The 16,744-nt window shown below is 39.6% G+C and overlaps 1 protein-coding gene across 1 annotated transcript in view; it reads right to left on the bottom strand.

Annotated features, from left to right (window-relative positions):
- Positions 1-16,744, bottom strand: part of GABRA2 (gamma-aminobutyric acid type A receptor subunit alpha2) — a 309,547-nt gene that overhangs the window by 25,653 nt on the left and 267,150 nt on the right. The gene's annotated exons all lie outside the window — the stretch shown is intronic.

The following is a 16,744-nucleotide window of genomic DNA, read 5'->3' as shown; positions in this document are numbered from 1 at the left end:
AGGGCCCTTCCAGCAGAATTAGAAAAATGGATAATTTGATCTGTTCACTGGTGTGTATATAAATAACAGTACAAAAGACATTGGTAAATTAATTTTGCAATAAGGTAAATGTACTTTTGCAATTAGACATACAAACTTTTGAAATCTGTGACATCAAATCTGACCAGATACAAATTACATTTACATTGTTACTGAGTTTTTACAGAGTTTTTTTTTAAATGAAAGGTTTTAAGAATATTTTGCAACCACAAACCATCTACACCAATCTGTGCTCATTTAACTTGCAATGTATTTACTATACACACAATAAAAAGGAACATTGCAATTTCAGTATAATGATTTTCAGCATCACATTCAAGTAAAATGGTCTGCCCTTTTATGTACACTGAAAAAAGCAGCGCCTAAAACTTATTGGTATGTTATGGCAAAATTATTTGTATAAAAAGAAACAAAAATGAAGCAATAAGAAAGATAGATGGTAAATAAATAGAATTTCACATATTGTACATATTTTTATCCTGACAAGCAACTGTCAAAACAAATTCCCTCTGCAGCAAAACCAAATTTAACCCAAAGGTCAATCGTAACTTAATAGAAGTCTCTGCACTGAAATGATAACTCTTCAAACATACCAACAGATCTCCTGTAAAGAGTTCTCCCATTTTGCAGCGCTTGAAAGTTTTTTTTGTTTTTTCACATTTCAGGATTTGTATCTTCCAATGTGGCAAGGCCTAGTAAATGTTGTAATGTACTTTTTTCTATATGAAAACCATTAGCCACTTCAGCCTCCGAAAGATTTGGCTGCTCAATGACCAAGCCATTTTGCGATATGGCACTGCAACTCTTTAACTGACAATTGCGCGGACGTGCAGCATTGTGCCCAAACAAAATTTACGTCCTTTTTTTCCCACAAATAGAGCTTTCTTTTGGTGGTATTTGATCACCTCTGCGTTTTTTATTTTTTGCACTATAAACAAAAGAAGACTGACATTTTTTAAAAAAAAAACACTATGGGGGTCATTTACTATAGCGCTGCGGCGTTAATTGGCGCTAATTGCCACAAATTAGCACTAATCTGCGCTAATTGCCTCGAATTAGCGCTAATTTGTGCTAATTGCCATGAATTAGTGCTAAAATGGTATTCACTATAGCGCTGATGAGAAAATACTCCCAAAATCAAATTTACTATAGTTCCCTGAAATTAAATAGCGCCCAAATCCTTACTCTGCTAAAAGCTGGAGAATTGCACATGGAAATAATATTTAGAGCATGATATTATTGCCTAAATAGTACTAAAATATTGGGTATATTATTTAAAGATAATCTGCTTTTAAACTGTGTGAAAAGGTGATTTGTACACTGAAATATCTTTAAAAGTCTGAGAAGAGATAAATTCCCCGTTTCTGTACAACTAGGTGCCAAAACAACTGAGCATACTCAGACCTGCAAATAGCTCTCATTTTAGTGTCTTTTTTTACCAGGCGCTACAGTAAATACCAAAAATTAGCTCTTCGCTAAAATGCGTTTTTGAGAATGAAAATCGGCGCTGTTATAGTCCAATGCAAGTTTCAGCCATTGATTCTAATGGTACAATAAAAAAAATACTTTTAATGTTGAAATGAAATGTATCTTTCTCTGAAATAAATGTTCCTTGCAACAATGTTGCTGCTTCTATTATGTTTTTTCTCATCTATTTTGTTTTTAAGAATAGTAGAGGGACCTATGTGATTTCACCAGACATCTGTGCAGGAAAGTGCACTGATGTCTCTGAAATCGCCACAAAGTCGAGCTGAGGTCCCTTTCACACTTGTGCAACTTTGGACATCAGAGTCGCATGACAAGTCATATTCCATGATTTTCAGGGTGTACCATTCATATCTGTGTGACTTCAAGTCACACTGACTTCAAAGTAGTTCCTGTACTACTTTTGTCCGACTTTATAGACCTCAAGTTTACACAGGCATTCCCTGGAATCTCGGCAAAATTGCAGGCGCAAAATCGTGGGAAAATTGTGCGCCCTTCCCTGCGACATCTGCGTCCATAGAACTCAAGATTACACAGGCATTGCTTAATGTCGCATCAAAATCGTGCAACTTTCAGGTCGCACAAGTGTAAAAGGGGCCTAAGTCACTGTGCTGAGTACTATTTTACCTAGAATATAAAGTAGTCCCACCATCAAACACTAGTAAAGTATGTTCTCAATATAATTGTGCTCAAATGACTGAAAATCCCACGGATGGTATCACCTACTGAAAGCTTGCATTAGACTCAGCGGCATATGCTGAAAAGAGGCGAATGCTTATTAGCCAATGCCACATCAGCATGAGCACAGCTGTTACTATATTATAGCTCTGTAGCATAGTGGTATTCCCTGCTGCCCTCAAAGGTTCAAGCCATGAGTTCAAATCCCACTGATAGCATTACCTCCTGAAAGTGTACATTGCACTCAGCAGCATAATTTGCCAATGCACATCAGTTTGATTTATTTAATATTTTAACTCTTCAAATGCATGCAATGGTATGTACTTATTCAATTATATTATGGTGTGGAATTCCAAAAATCAAGGAAAAAAACATTGTAGGGTCCCCCCAGTACATGCCAGGCCCTTTGGGTTCCTTAAGGGGAACTCCACACCAAAATGTAAAAGAAAATTGACGTGGGGCCCCCCAAAATCCACATCAGACCCTTATTTGAGCATGCAGCCTGGAGGTCAGAATGGGGGGGGATGAGCGAGGTCCCTCCCCTTCTGAACCATACCAAGCCACATGCCCCAAAGCACCTTCTCCCCATGTTGATGGGGACAAGGGCCTCTTCCCGACAACCCTAGTCAGTGGTTGTCGGTCTGCGGGCAGGGGGTTTATCAGAATCTGGAAGCCCCCTTTAACAAGGGGGCTCCCAGATCCTGCCCCCCTATGTGAATAGGTACGGGGTACATTGTACCCCTACCCGTTCACCAAAAAAAGCAGTGAAATGTAAAAAAATCAATAGCTGGTTTTTGACAAGTCCTTTATTGTAAAATAGCTCCGAGCTGTCTTCTTCCCTGAGCCGTCTTCTCCAGACGCTGTCTCTCCCTCCTCCATCTTCTCCCCAAGCTGTGTACTCCCAGAGCCGTCTCTCCTGCCGCCGCCTTCTCCATCTGCTGTGTTCTTCCACACCGCCAGTTACCCGCTAATAAAAAAAAGCCGCTCTTCTTCTGTGGCGGTCTTCCTCCGCTGTGTTGTCACCCGCTGTGTGGCGTCTCTTACATAGCCATTGAGCAGACTCTCCAGGTGACATTATCGGATGGCCACAGAAGAAGAGAGGCTTTTTTTAAATTAGTGGGTAACCAGCTGCGCGGAAGAACACAGCAGCGGGAAAAGATGGCAGCGCAGGAGAGACAGCTCGGGCAGAAGACAGCTCGGGGAGAAGAAACAACAAACACTAATAAATGTATTTTCTGTGTATGATTGTGTTATGCCCAATAGGCTAGTGGTCAACACTTCTACCTTGCAAAACTCAGGCTTTGAAGGACTCATTGGTTCAAATCCCACAGAGAGATACTAAAAGATTGACTTGGTGAAAAAAAGGCAAATGCCTGCCAAAGCAGCATATGCTGAAAATAGGCGAATGCCAATTAGCCAATGCATTTTAATTTGGCTGATTCTATTATATTAACTCTTCAAATGCATGCAATGGTATGTAAGTATTCAATAATATTATGGTGTGAAATTCCAAACACCACACACTAGCTAACGGCAGTTTAGATTTCGTTGTTTGTTTATTTTAATTTGCTTGTGCACTGAAAAAAATAAACAAAGCTGGTGGATGGTAGGTTGGCTGGTATTTGAACTCGTACCATGAGTGCTGTGGAGACATCTGAGCAGACCGCTAGGCCATTGTGCTAAGTACAAGACCTTCATAATAGTGTAGTATTATGAACATAAATAATTACCGCTTTATAGTGACCTAAATTAAAACATAAAAAATACGAAAAAAAACAACATACAACAAATAGGTAACCTAAATGTTTAATACATGTAACTTTACAGAATAGCAGACATTACTATGTAATAATCATTCATAACTGCATTTGTTAGAAAAAGGAAAAAACCTAGGAATACTAATTGCAATATACATCAATAGATGCACACGAGGTAGAGCACATCTCACATAAAAATGTTTCGTTTACATACATGGATCATGGTTACAGTGCAGTGCTATATAATAACTTAGTACAAATTGGCATTTGCATATACGCGGAATCGCTAATTAGCACTGATTTCGAATTTACTAATGTTTGTGCGCCGCTAATAGCACTCTTTTTCATTCGCACATTCGCCTGTTGAAATTTTAATTGGCTAAAATGGGCGCTATCATTTACAATAGTGCCCAGTACTTCCTGGTGCTGTAGTAAATGACCCCCTATATCTTTTACTTTTTGCTATAAAAAATATCCCAAATTTAAAAAAAACAAAAACAAATTTTTTATGTACGTAAGCGTACATTGATTGGTTTGCGCAAAAGTTATAGTGTCTACAAAATAGGGGATAGATTTATGTCATTTTTATTTATTTATTTTTATACAGCGATCAGTGCTATAAAAATGCAGATTACTGTATGAATGTCCCTGGCAGGGAAGGGGTTAACACTAGGGGGCGATCAAGGGGTTAAATGTGTTCCCTAGTATGTGTTCTAACTGTAGGGGGAGTGGGACTGACTAGGAGGATACAGAGATCGGTGTTCATACATAGTATGACCACACGATCTGTCTCCACTCCCCTGAGAGAAACGGGATTGGTGTGTTTACATACACCGATCCCAGTTCTCGCTCTGTCATGAGCGATCATGGGTGCCCAGCAGTCATCGTGCCCGCCGTGCACTCTCATCGTCTCTGGCGGCGAGCCCCCTAGTGGCCAAAAGGCGAGGCGATGTAATGTAACGTCGTTTTGTGCAGAGGAGCCAACCTGCTGCAGTACAACTGAGGCGGCTGGTCAGGAAGAGGTTAAGAAACCATATTTTTAACCTTCCTAGTGGTATTCTCGAGTGTGACTCGGGGTTAATTTTCAGTGCCAAAAGCGGTAACCCCAAACTACATGGGATTGCATTGCAGGATCCAGGGAAAGTTACTTACCTTGTCCCCAGGATCCTGCGATGTCCTCTCACTGTGTGTGCAGGCTGTGTCCTCCGCCCGATGCTCTATGTTCCCGGCTCTGTTCCTTGCGAGCCCGGAACTTAGAGGGGATGCATGGGGATGGAGCCGGTGGGAATTTCAAAAAGTGAAAAACACAGAACACATACAGCACACTGTAATCTTACAGATTACATTACTGTATCAAATCATTTCACATCCTTTTTGTCCCTAGTGCTTTGTCCAGTGCCCTGCATGCAGTTTTATATTATATATACTGTTCTTTCTGCCTGGAAACTTGAGATTGTCCATGACAACCAAAAAGTGTCCCTTTAGGTCAAAAGTGGTTTTAGACCAGCTAGAAAACAGCGATAGTAAATTAGAACACTTGCAAAATTGAGTGATAGTAATTTGTGGTGAAATTCGTCATCAGACACTGAAAGTGACAACAACAACAATTCTGCTAATGAGCAAATTTCAGTGTTTTTGATTTGATTACATTATTGAATACATTTTATTATTATTATATTATTATTTGTTGTTATGATATTATAATTTATGACTTTGTGTTTCAAACTTTATCATACCCGGGATGTTTACTAGACTCTAGTTTGGACAGATTTAAGTGAGTTATTCCTAAGAATTACAGGCCTACAATATAAAATGCCAAATTTCCATGTGAAACATTGTACCATTTTAAGTATCAAAAATCTGACATAATCATACCACCAGGGAGGTTAAAATTGAGATTTAGAACTTCTTATACATTTATGTTTTTTTTTTGTTAGACCTTATGGAGTTCATTTAATAAAAACAGTTCACTTAAAGTGATTGTAAAAGCAATTTAAAAAAACAAACAGTGCCAAAACTGGTTTATTATACTTACCTGCTGTGTGCAATGGAATTGCACAGAGCAGCCACGAACCTCTTCTTCTCGGGTCCCCAGCCGGTGCTGCTGACTCCTCCTCTACTCAATGGGCCATCATAGGAAGCCATTTGCTATGGGCACACCTGTGGGCTCGATCACAAGCCATGCTGCTTTTGTCCATAGACACAGACAGAGACCTGCCCCGCTCCTTAGTCACAGGACTTGACTGACAGCAGCAGTAACCAATGGCTCCCACTGCCGCTGTAGATGTGCACAGCACTGGATTGAGTGGGGACTCAGGTAAGTATTAGGGGGGTGTGGGGTATATACTTTTACCTAAGCATTTTTTACTTTAATGCAAGGAATGCAATAAGGTAAAAAATGTTTGGACTTTGGAACCACTTTAACTAAGTGAATGCTTACCTAGCTCAGCATTAAGGTGAAGCTGAATACCTAATCATGGATTTTTTCTTGCCCATAATTCAATGAATGAAGCAAACGCAAAAGCAGATTTACCTAATTTACAAAGCTAAGTGAACAGCTGCTATTCCTTTAGTAAATCAACCTCAATGTAACACCCTACAACCACCACACAGGATGTACAAAACCTCACAATACAAACAAGCCACCTGGAAGCTACGCAACAAGGTTACATTGTGGCATAGGAGCACTGTGTTGGGCAAATTAGGGAGAATAACATTGCTTTTATAACAGTTTATGTATCATTTTAAAAATAAAGATGAAATAACCAATACAACAAATATGATGGTTCTTCAGCTTTCACCACGTTATTATAACTGTCAAACGGAATCAAAGTCTTCACAATACTTTTTCATATTAAAAGTGTGTGAAATTATTTTTCATGATCAAGTGAGTCTGAAAATAGTACAGGGGAGTGGGAGGACAGCAAGCTGCAGGCTTTTTATTCTCTACAGAGACTTCACAATGACAAATCCAGGGATAAAAGCAATAAAATCCTGTTTTTACTGTCTCAATTGTTATAAACATAAAAAATAAAAGATGGGGGTATATGGTAATAGCAATAACTGTTATCATAGCCCGTTGGTGGAGCTTTTCAGTTTCTTGGCAACAACTTTCTTGTATTGGGCAATTATGTTAATATTCCTATTATTTCTTGTCTAGAGAAAGTTAAAAAGATTCTTCAAAACTGTAAAAAGTTGTTGATTTTTAGCTGGAAGTACACAAAAAAGAATAAAAAAGTAACTTGAAGTTTGTTTTCAGACCTCTCCTTATCTTTATCAAGAAGAAACTTACTAAGACAGCTCATTTAATTTCAATAAACTTATATGTAAATGTAGATATTATATATATATATATATATATATATATATATATATATATATATATATATATATATATATGAAATGTAGGAGATACACAGAGTAACAGCCAAAGGCAGTAGATAAATGTGAAATGTAATAACAATAGCAACACAAGTTGGATAAGAGAAAAAAACTGAAACAGGATCTGAAACTGAATAGTCTAATAAGAAAATAATACAGTCAATCAACTGTCCAGTCAGGCCAGGGTTTCCACATATTGTCAAAAGCCAGTCTAGTTATGGTGAGATTCTTAGGTTTCCGATATACCCTGAAAAATTTCCATGCCATAAACTAGTCAGGTTTTTTGCAAGACTACATAATATGCAGTAGATTCCCAGTCTGGTTAAGACAGTTAATTTTAAGGTACCTAACTGCCTATAGACATTACATATCAGAGTAGGTATATAGTAAAGCTAGTTTCTATGGGCCACCTGCAAACACTGGAGGCAATGTATAATCTAAGGCAGTGGTTCCCAAAATCTTGTGAGCTCACACCCCTTGCCTCCAAGGCCACATATATTTTGTTTTTTAAAAAAAATATTTTCCTTGGTTCTGATGCTCCTAATGTTCTATTCCTTTGGTAAACCAGCCTCAATGTAGCACCCTACAACCTCCACACATCACTATTCTCCCCCACCTTTGAACCTTTCCACCAGCCTCAGGGGGCAATACTATCTACTTCGGGAACTGTTTTAGGGGTGTAACAAATGAACAGACTAGAAAATTATTGCCCATAAGCTGACCCTGGGGGTGTCTGCATCATGCCTCCTTGGCCATACACCATAGGCCTGAATAAATGGTCACCCAAAAGAGACACTGGGTGGAAAAATATGCTCAAGGGTTGTCAAATAAAGACTTATTGAGGTTGATTTACTAAAGGCAAATATACTGTGCAAAGTGTATTTGCACTGTGCAAATGCAGTTGCTCCAGAGCTTAGTAAATGAGCAGAAGCTATGCTGACTTCTATTATCCAATTGTGTGCAAGCACAATTTTTGTTTTATTTTTCTTGCATGTGATTGAGTATTCTTTGCAAAGCGAAGCCTTACCTCATTTACTAAGCTCTGGATCAACTGCACTTGCCGAGTGCAACTGCATTTAGCAAAGCGCAAAGTCTTTTTGCCTTTAGTAAATCAACCCCATTGCTTAAGGCCAATTTTACATGGAAATGTGTTTAGAGCTTTAAAAACATGGTAACCAAAATGCAAAATTTAGATACTTCATCCCATAAATAACCAATGAAATAGGGATTTTCATCTTCCAACCACTACATAGAAAACTCCTTCACTGTTGTTGCAATTATGACCAGCAGGAGTAGTGCTGCAATCAACTGATTAAAGCCAGCCATTCAGCAGTTACTAGGCCATCATTACGCTGATTAGCTCAACCCTTTCTGTTCATCACATCCTAGCCTTGGAAGTCCTGGTTCCCACTGATGCAATGCAGGATTTGCAATGAAGCCTGTGCATTTCCCACACCACATCACAATCACACAGTTCATGTGAACTGCTGTGCATGTCAATATTAAGTTAACAGCACACCAAAAAAATGGGTCACAAAACGCAGTGTGATTGGATGAATTGGATTGCATGGGTGTCCTTAACAACCAATGAGTCATCAGCTGTCAGCGGGCTTCCCCGCTGTGACAGCTGAATGTCTAGTGTTCGTCTTCCTCTGCCGCCGCCGACCCTCCTCCGATGCTGCATGCCGCTGATCTGTCTGCACCAATGTCAAGCATTTCTTAGAAATGCTTGACATCGGCGCCGACAGATCAGCAGGATGCAGCATTGGAGGAAGGTCTTCGTGGGAGTGGCAGTGGAGGAAGAAGAACACCGGACAAAGAAGACAGGAGAAAGAAGAAGACCGGAAGAAGAAGCCGGAGAAGGAGAAGACTGGAGGAAAGAAGAAGAAGACCGGAGGAAGAAGCGGGGAAGAAGAAGACAATTTTCATAAAGGACTTGTCAAAAACTGTGCATTGTTTTTTGTCACACTACACTACTCTATTTTGGTGACTAGGTAGGGGTACAATGTACCCCATACCCATTCACATGGGGGGGGTGGGATCTGGGGGCCCCCTTGTTAAAGGGGGCTTCCAGATTCTGATAAGCCCCCTGCCCACAGACCCTGACAACCACTGGGCAAGAGTTGTCAGAAAGAGGACCTTGTCCCTATCAACATGGGGGCAAGGTGCTTTGGGCTGGTTCAGGAGGGGGGGACGTTCGCTTGCCCCCTCCCTTTTCTTGACATGCTGGGCTGCATGCTCGGATAAGGGTCTGGTATGAATTTTGGTGAGGACCCCACACCCTTTTTTAAAAAAAATGTTGGAATCCATACTAGACGCTGTTTTTTTAAACAATTTTTTTAAGCAGCAATTTTTTTTTTGTTACATTCAGCTGTTAGGGAAGCCCGCTGACAGCTGATGACTCATCAGTTGTTAAGGATGCGGTGGCCAGCTTCCCGGCCCCCTCCTTAGCAACCAGCTATATACAGCATAAAAAAAAATCCAAAACGCAAATCGCCGTAAAAACACGTGTCCAAAAACGCGGCACGCACCGAAAAAAGCACTGCAGAAATGCTCAAAAACAACATGCATAGATGTAAATCGAGCCTTAGACCCCTTTCACACTGCGGTGGTTTTCAGCCACTTTAGCGCTGGAAATTGCTAAGCACCTGAAAACTGCCTCACATTCATTCAAGTGTGACTTTCACACTCGGGAGGTGCGCTTGCGGGACGTTCCAAAGTCCTGCAAGTAGCATCTTTGGGCGGGTTGGGAGCGCTGTATTTAGTGCACCCAAAATGCCCTGCCCATTGCATGGCCGAAAAGCGCCGCTTAAACAGCAGTAAAGCGCGCTAAAATGAGCAGAGCTTTACCGCAAAAGGGGCCGTGGCCCCAGTGTGAAAGGGATGTAATGACTGTCTAGTGACTTTCCTATTGAAATCACATTACATTCACTCATATATCAATCTAAACATTAAGAACTGAAAAGTGTATGAGCTTTCTAAACTGTAATTTAAATGCACGACCTTGCACTTTCAATGCACTGCTCATCAAAGTATATTAATGACCTAATAATATTTGTTTTGTCAGTATTTTAGACAGAATACATGGTTTGTACTGATTGCAATCAGCCGAATACTGCTCTCAGTGTAAATTCTACAAGACAGGAGGTTATATTTTCAGCCAATCAAGACTGTTCAGCAAAATCTAATTGCTGCATCAGTAGACATGCCGCTATGTGGCAGACAGATATTATATTATTAAGGCTGTGTCCTTATTTAATGCATTATTCAGTGATTAGAATGAAACCAATGCAGTGTTGTGTCAAAAATAATTACTTCTACTTGAGTTAAATAGGCTAAAGACTCTTTTGTATAAATATACACATTGAAGCACTATTATGGGAAAAACAGATTAGGAGGGACAATAATCCTAAATTTATGGACTGAACCCGTGCTATATACAGTCCCGGATTTGCACATTTTTTAAAAAGCTTTCTTCACCTTAGGTAAATGGAGATCTGAGCATAGGAATGGAATCATTAAAGTGTTACTAAACCCAGTAATATAAAAATAGTTCATCTGCCCCCCTACAGTGCCCACAGCTTATAAATCTTCTTTTTTACATTAAAATATGGCCATTAAATAGCTTTTCCAATGATCTGTATACCACGGTTACATCATAAACTGCACAGTTTCTTCAGTGCTGAGAGTTCAGGAAGGTGGAGACTTTCAGCCTGTATATACGCCCACAAGTGTGATGTCAATATCATGTGACCTGGCTATCTCTGAGAACAAGAAACTGTTCTCTCCAGCATAAAAGACACAACTGAGCATGTGCAGGTTGAGGTTGGCTACCTTGCCTATTCTTTCCAAGGTAGACATTGCAGGAGGGGGAGGATCAATACAAACAGGATAAAACAGCCTTTTTTACACAATGCAGAGGATTGACCCCTTAAGTTCCACAGTGAGTATAACGAGCATGCTTTACTGCATATACAGACTGATTTTACTCTTGTGCGTTTAGTAACACTTTAATCACTATGGTAAATGAAGCTCCAGTATGTGGTACGCAAGCAGTTTTAGAAGATACATGTAGAATTATGAGCACAGTGAGGGCAGTGTATGAAACCTGTATGACAAATGTGTGATGCTTTCTACAATGACCAATGCTTTTATTTTCTAACCTGCTCTAGTAACAACTAAAATTGAATAGATATGGTAATATTCTTTACATTCCTCTGCTCTAGGCATGTATAATATATGCAGGTTTTATTATTACATGTATATATCATCTTATGGACACTGGGCAACCACTGCAGCAATCCTTCAGGAATTTGTAAGATACCTCAGCAAACATGTCAGCAGGGACCATAAAGAAGAAGAGAAAGAATTCTACACAGCGTAAATCACTAAGGTAGTCATAGGCATGCGCACAGGGTGTGCCAGATGTGCCTGGGCACACCCTAATCACCCCATTATTGCCCTGTGTGCCAGCAGGAAGATGGGAAAGATTTCCCTCTTACCAGCTCTGCCATAAGAGAAGTGTTTACACACTTCTCTTTCACTGTTTTTTGTTTACTTGTCAGGTTGCTGGCACCATATGCAGATCGAAGTTCATTCTTTTAATCTGCAGATAAATAAAAACCGGCAGATGCAAAAGTAACAATGGTACTTTGTATCTCTCTATCTCACTACTATGGTGTTTTTAAACACTGTATCAGATTGTCCATTTTTTGACAGTAACTGTTCTCACAGCTGCTTTATTTACACAGCAATTCCTGGTTGTCATTTTGACAGCCAGGAATTGCTTGCAAGTAAAAACGGGGGTAGGAGAGGCAATGGGGCAAAAGGACAGATTATACTACACATAATCTGTGTGTGTCAATAAAGGCTTTTTTTTTTTTTCAATGTGGGTGTGTAGCACTTCCAGTGTCAACAACTAGTTAAAATTGTCAGATATAGCACTCTTGCTCAATGTAAACAGTAAAAACAGTACTGTGTGAAAATAGACAATTACTAACACAACAAATCACAGTGGATCTGACCTAGAACAGTTCATTTCTAACTAGAATGAGATAGTAACTACTTTCAATGAAAATGCCAACATTTACAACCAATGTGTCCATCAATACTGAGAAAGACACAGAGTTCTAATGAGCTATTTGTCATGTCTGCAAGCAAACGTCTGCAGATCTTAGCCAAAGTGCTCATTTATCTGCACTGTACAGTGCACAAACAATAAGGAGATTTATTGTGGCACAAATAGAAGAGGATGATACTGATTCCTCAAGACTGTGCTGCTATGAATCTAAATGCAGTGGATCTCTTAATATGTAGTACAGAAAAAAAAAGCCAGCAGAGGTTTTTATATATAAATGAAGATAACATAATTCATAAAGTCTGGGAGAACAAGAGGTAATACTTGGCTCAGATTCTGAAAAGAATTCTGATCACCAATTCACCAAAGGAATGAATAATAGACAGTTAATACTTTTCTGAGCAGAAATAGGTGAGACTTATAGACTACAGAATTAAAACAGTGAGCCAAAAGATATGGGAAGTTGCTGACCAGGTGATTCACTAGTCAATAGCTAAAAGTTAACAAATGGTTAGCTAGCTAGCTAGCATCAATGTCTAAATATGGCCAGTGTAATACTTTGGTAAAGACATTAATCAGCATCCTCAACCTTTTTTTTAACTTTCAGCTATTGGCTAGAGAATCTCACAGTCAGAAGCTGAATGGGGCCAAGGATGAGCCATCACTTTCTAGGACACTGATGACTGCCTTGCTTTATAGCAACCAAGACGATCTGTGCCTAAAATGCCCCACTCTGTGCACTTGTGTTTCTCTGTATGGCAACTCAGAGTTGGTCTTAATTATCGCCATATCTGCACACTAGCAGTAATTATTTTTGAATCTGTCACAGCCATAGAAACTTTGAAGCCATAGCAACATAGGAAGGTTTTATGTTACTGTTGCAAGACTTTGCTAAATTAGCCATTTTGAAGGGGCCATACTGCCAAAAATTGTTGTAACTCATTTTCTTGAATTCCCCCACTGTTTCTTTAACCGCTTCCCACATAATGTACATACTGTACTGTATATATACTATATTACCAAAAGTATTGGGATGCCTGCCTTTACACGCACATGAACTTTAATGGCATCCCAGTCTTAGTCCTTAGGGTTTATTATTTAGTTGGCCTGCCCTTTGCAGCTATAACAGCTTCACCTCTTCTAGGAAGGCTGTCCACAATGTTTAGGAGTGTGTCTATGGGAATGTTTGACCATTCTTCCGGAATCGCATTTTTGAGGCCAGGCACTGATACAGACAAGAAGGCCTGGCTTGCAGTCTCCACTCTAATTCATCCCAAGGGTGTTCTATTGGGTTGAGGTCAGGACTCAGGCCAGTCAATTTCCTCCACCTCAAACTTGCTCATCCATGTCTTTATGGACCTTACTTTGTGCACTGGTCCAAATCACCGCCATTGTAGGCTCCAGATGAACTTGTCCTGGGACAAACAACATGGAAGAATTGTAGAGGATCAAACAATATTCTGCCTCAAAGTCAAATCTATTTCATCTAAGAATATACAGTAGTTGGCTTGGATGAGTCATCTAGCTGCTTCTTTGTTTTGTGAAGTATGGAATCTACAGCACTTTTTTGATACTTCTGCCAACATGCTTACTGCTGGTGGTGGTATTTTTGTTAACAACCTCCAATTTTTATAGCAAGATGTGGGGGAACTGGAATGATATGTCTCATCAAGTGATAATGTCATTTTTAAATGGTCAGCTGCTCCCAAAACCAACATAAATTACATATATTCTGGTCAAGTGATAATGGAGTTGGGTCAATTTTTTTGCCATTTATTTATTTATTTTTTACACCAAAACCTTTCAAATTGTCCTATCATTAAAAAAAATAATTTTGGCTAAATATTTCTGATTTGAACATGTCAAAGTATAAATCGACAAATACAGTGCTCGTATTATGTTTATCTACAGTTTATATTGCTCAATGTATAAAAAAATATGTTTATATCCAAACAACCTCAATGTAAGTGAAAACTACTCCAGTATATACTGTATGCGATAACAATATATTGTATATCTGTTCTTAGACCCCATATGCCCTCCAGTAAATAAAAGTGTTACCAATATGAGATGTGTGATGCAATATTATAGTACTAAACATGCTTTGTTAAAAAAAAAATCTAAGATAGAACCCACAAGTTTGATTTTTTTTTCTTGTCATTTGGCCCTAAACCTAAATACAAGTTTTTACTTTTTGTAGAAAGAACAACACAGGCAGCACTTTTAATCTAAGAATATAAGTATAGTATTTTTTTCTCACTTATTAGTCAGTAATAGGGATGGGCTATCTGATCGAGTCGAACATGAGTTTGACTCGAACATTGGTTTGCCCGTTCGCCGAACAGCGAAGAATTTGGGGTGTTCGCGGCAAATTCGAAAAGCCGCGGAACACCCTTTAAAAGTCTATGGGAGAAATCTAAAGTGCTAATTTTTAAGGTTAATATGCAAGTTATTGTCATAAAAAGTGTTTAGGGACCTGGGTCCTGCCCCAAGGGACATGTATCAATGCAAAAAAAAGTTTTAAAAATGGTTGTTTTTTTCGGGAGCAGCAATTTTAATAATGCTTAAAGTGAAACAATAAAAGTGAAATATTCCTTTAAATTTCGTACCTGGGGGGGTGTCTATAGTATGCCTGTAAAGTAGCGCATGTTTCCCATGTTTATAACAGTCTCTGCACAAAATGATATTTCTAAAGGAAAAAAAGTAATTTAAAACTACTCGCGGCTGTAATGAATTGTCGGGTCCGGCAATACTTATAAAAGTCAGTGAAAGTCATTGAAAAAAAAAAAAAAAAAATGCGTGGGGGTCCCCCAAAATTCCATTACCAGGCCCTTCAGGTCTGGTATGGATATTAAGGGGAACCACATGCCAAAAAAAAAAAAAATGGCGTGGGGTTCCCCTCAAAAATCCATACTAGTATGGATTTTAAGGGGAACTCCGCACCACAATTTTTAAAAAAATGGCGTGGGGTTCCCCCCAAAAATCCACACCAGACCCTTATCCGTGAATGCAACCTGGTAGGCCACAGGAAAAGAGGGGGGACGAGAGAGCGCCCCCCCTCCTGAACCGTACCAGGCCACATGCCCTCAACATGGGGAGGATGTCCCCATGTTGATGGGGAGGATGTCCCCATGTTGATGGGGACAAGGGCCTCATCCACACAACCCTTGCCCCGTGGTTGTGGGGGTCTGCGGGCGGGAGGCTTATCAGAATCTGGAAGCCCCCTTTAACAAAGGGGACACCCAGATCCCACCCCCCCATGTAAATTGGTAAGGGGTACATTGTACCCCTACCATTTCACAAAAAGAAAGTGTCAAAATGTTAAAAAACACAGGAGACGGCTTGGGACAAGTCCTTTATTAAAAATAAAAAAATAAAAAAGACATTCCAGCGATGTAATCCAATAAATCCATGCTCCTACTCCAGCGATGTAATCCAATTCTCGATCTCCAGCAATGGTTGATCTCCAGCGACCCTAGCGAGGAACATGCACAGGATCCTGCCTCCACCGGAGGCACCCAGTCAATGACGCAGTGCTAGCTGGACAGCTCTTATGTAGCTGAGGCGGGGCCACCCGTCACTTGACCCTGTCCCCCTCTGACAAAGGGAAAAACTGTGGTTTCCCAGTGACGTGTGCAGGTGACCCCGCCCCCTTCGATGCAACGCAGGTTTCACAGTGCCGAGCTCTGTTCCCTTTGAGCGTTGCGATGCACGGGGACGGAGCACAGCGCCAAATTTAAAAAGTTAAGAACAGTTCAAAAAGTTAAAAGTTAAAAACACATTACACATACAGTACACTGTAATCTTACAGATTACATTACTGTATCACATTATTTTACCTCCCTTTTGTCCCTAGTGGTTTGTCCAGTGCCCTGCATGCAGTTTTATATTATGTATACTGTTCTTTCTGCCTGGAAACTGGAGATTGAAAAGCAGTTTTAGACCAGCTAGAAAACAGCGATAATTAATTAGAATCACTTGTAGAATTGAGCGATAGTGATTTGTGGGGAAATATGTCATCAAACACTGAAAGTAATGACAGTCACAAATCTGCAACTGAGCAAATTTCAGTGTTTTTGATTTGATTACATTATTGAATAATTTTTATTATTATTATATTATTATTTTTTATAATTATTTATAGATATTTATTATATTATAATTTATGATTTTGTGTTTTAAACTTTCCATGCAAAACATTGTACCGCTTTGAGCATCAAAAATCTGACATAATCAAACCACCAGGGAGGTTAAGCAATATTTGGACAGTAATGTACTGCAGGAAGTAGTATATTGCTCTCAAAAGGGCGAGAAACAGAAAATTAAC

The sequence above is a fragment of the Aquarana catesbeiana genome, linkage group LG01, assembly GCF_042186555.1.
Source record: "Aquarana catesbeiana isolate 2022-GZ linkage group LG01, ASM4218655v1, whole genome shotgun sequence".
Classification (NCBI taxonomy): Eukaryota; Metazoa; Chordata; class Amphibia; order Anura; family Ranidae; genus Aquarana; species Aquarana catesbeiana.
This window is presented reverse-complemented; position numbering and strand designations above follow the sequence as displayed.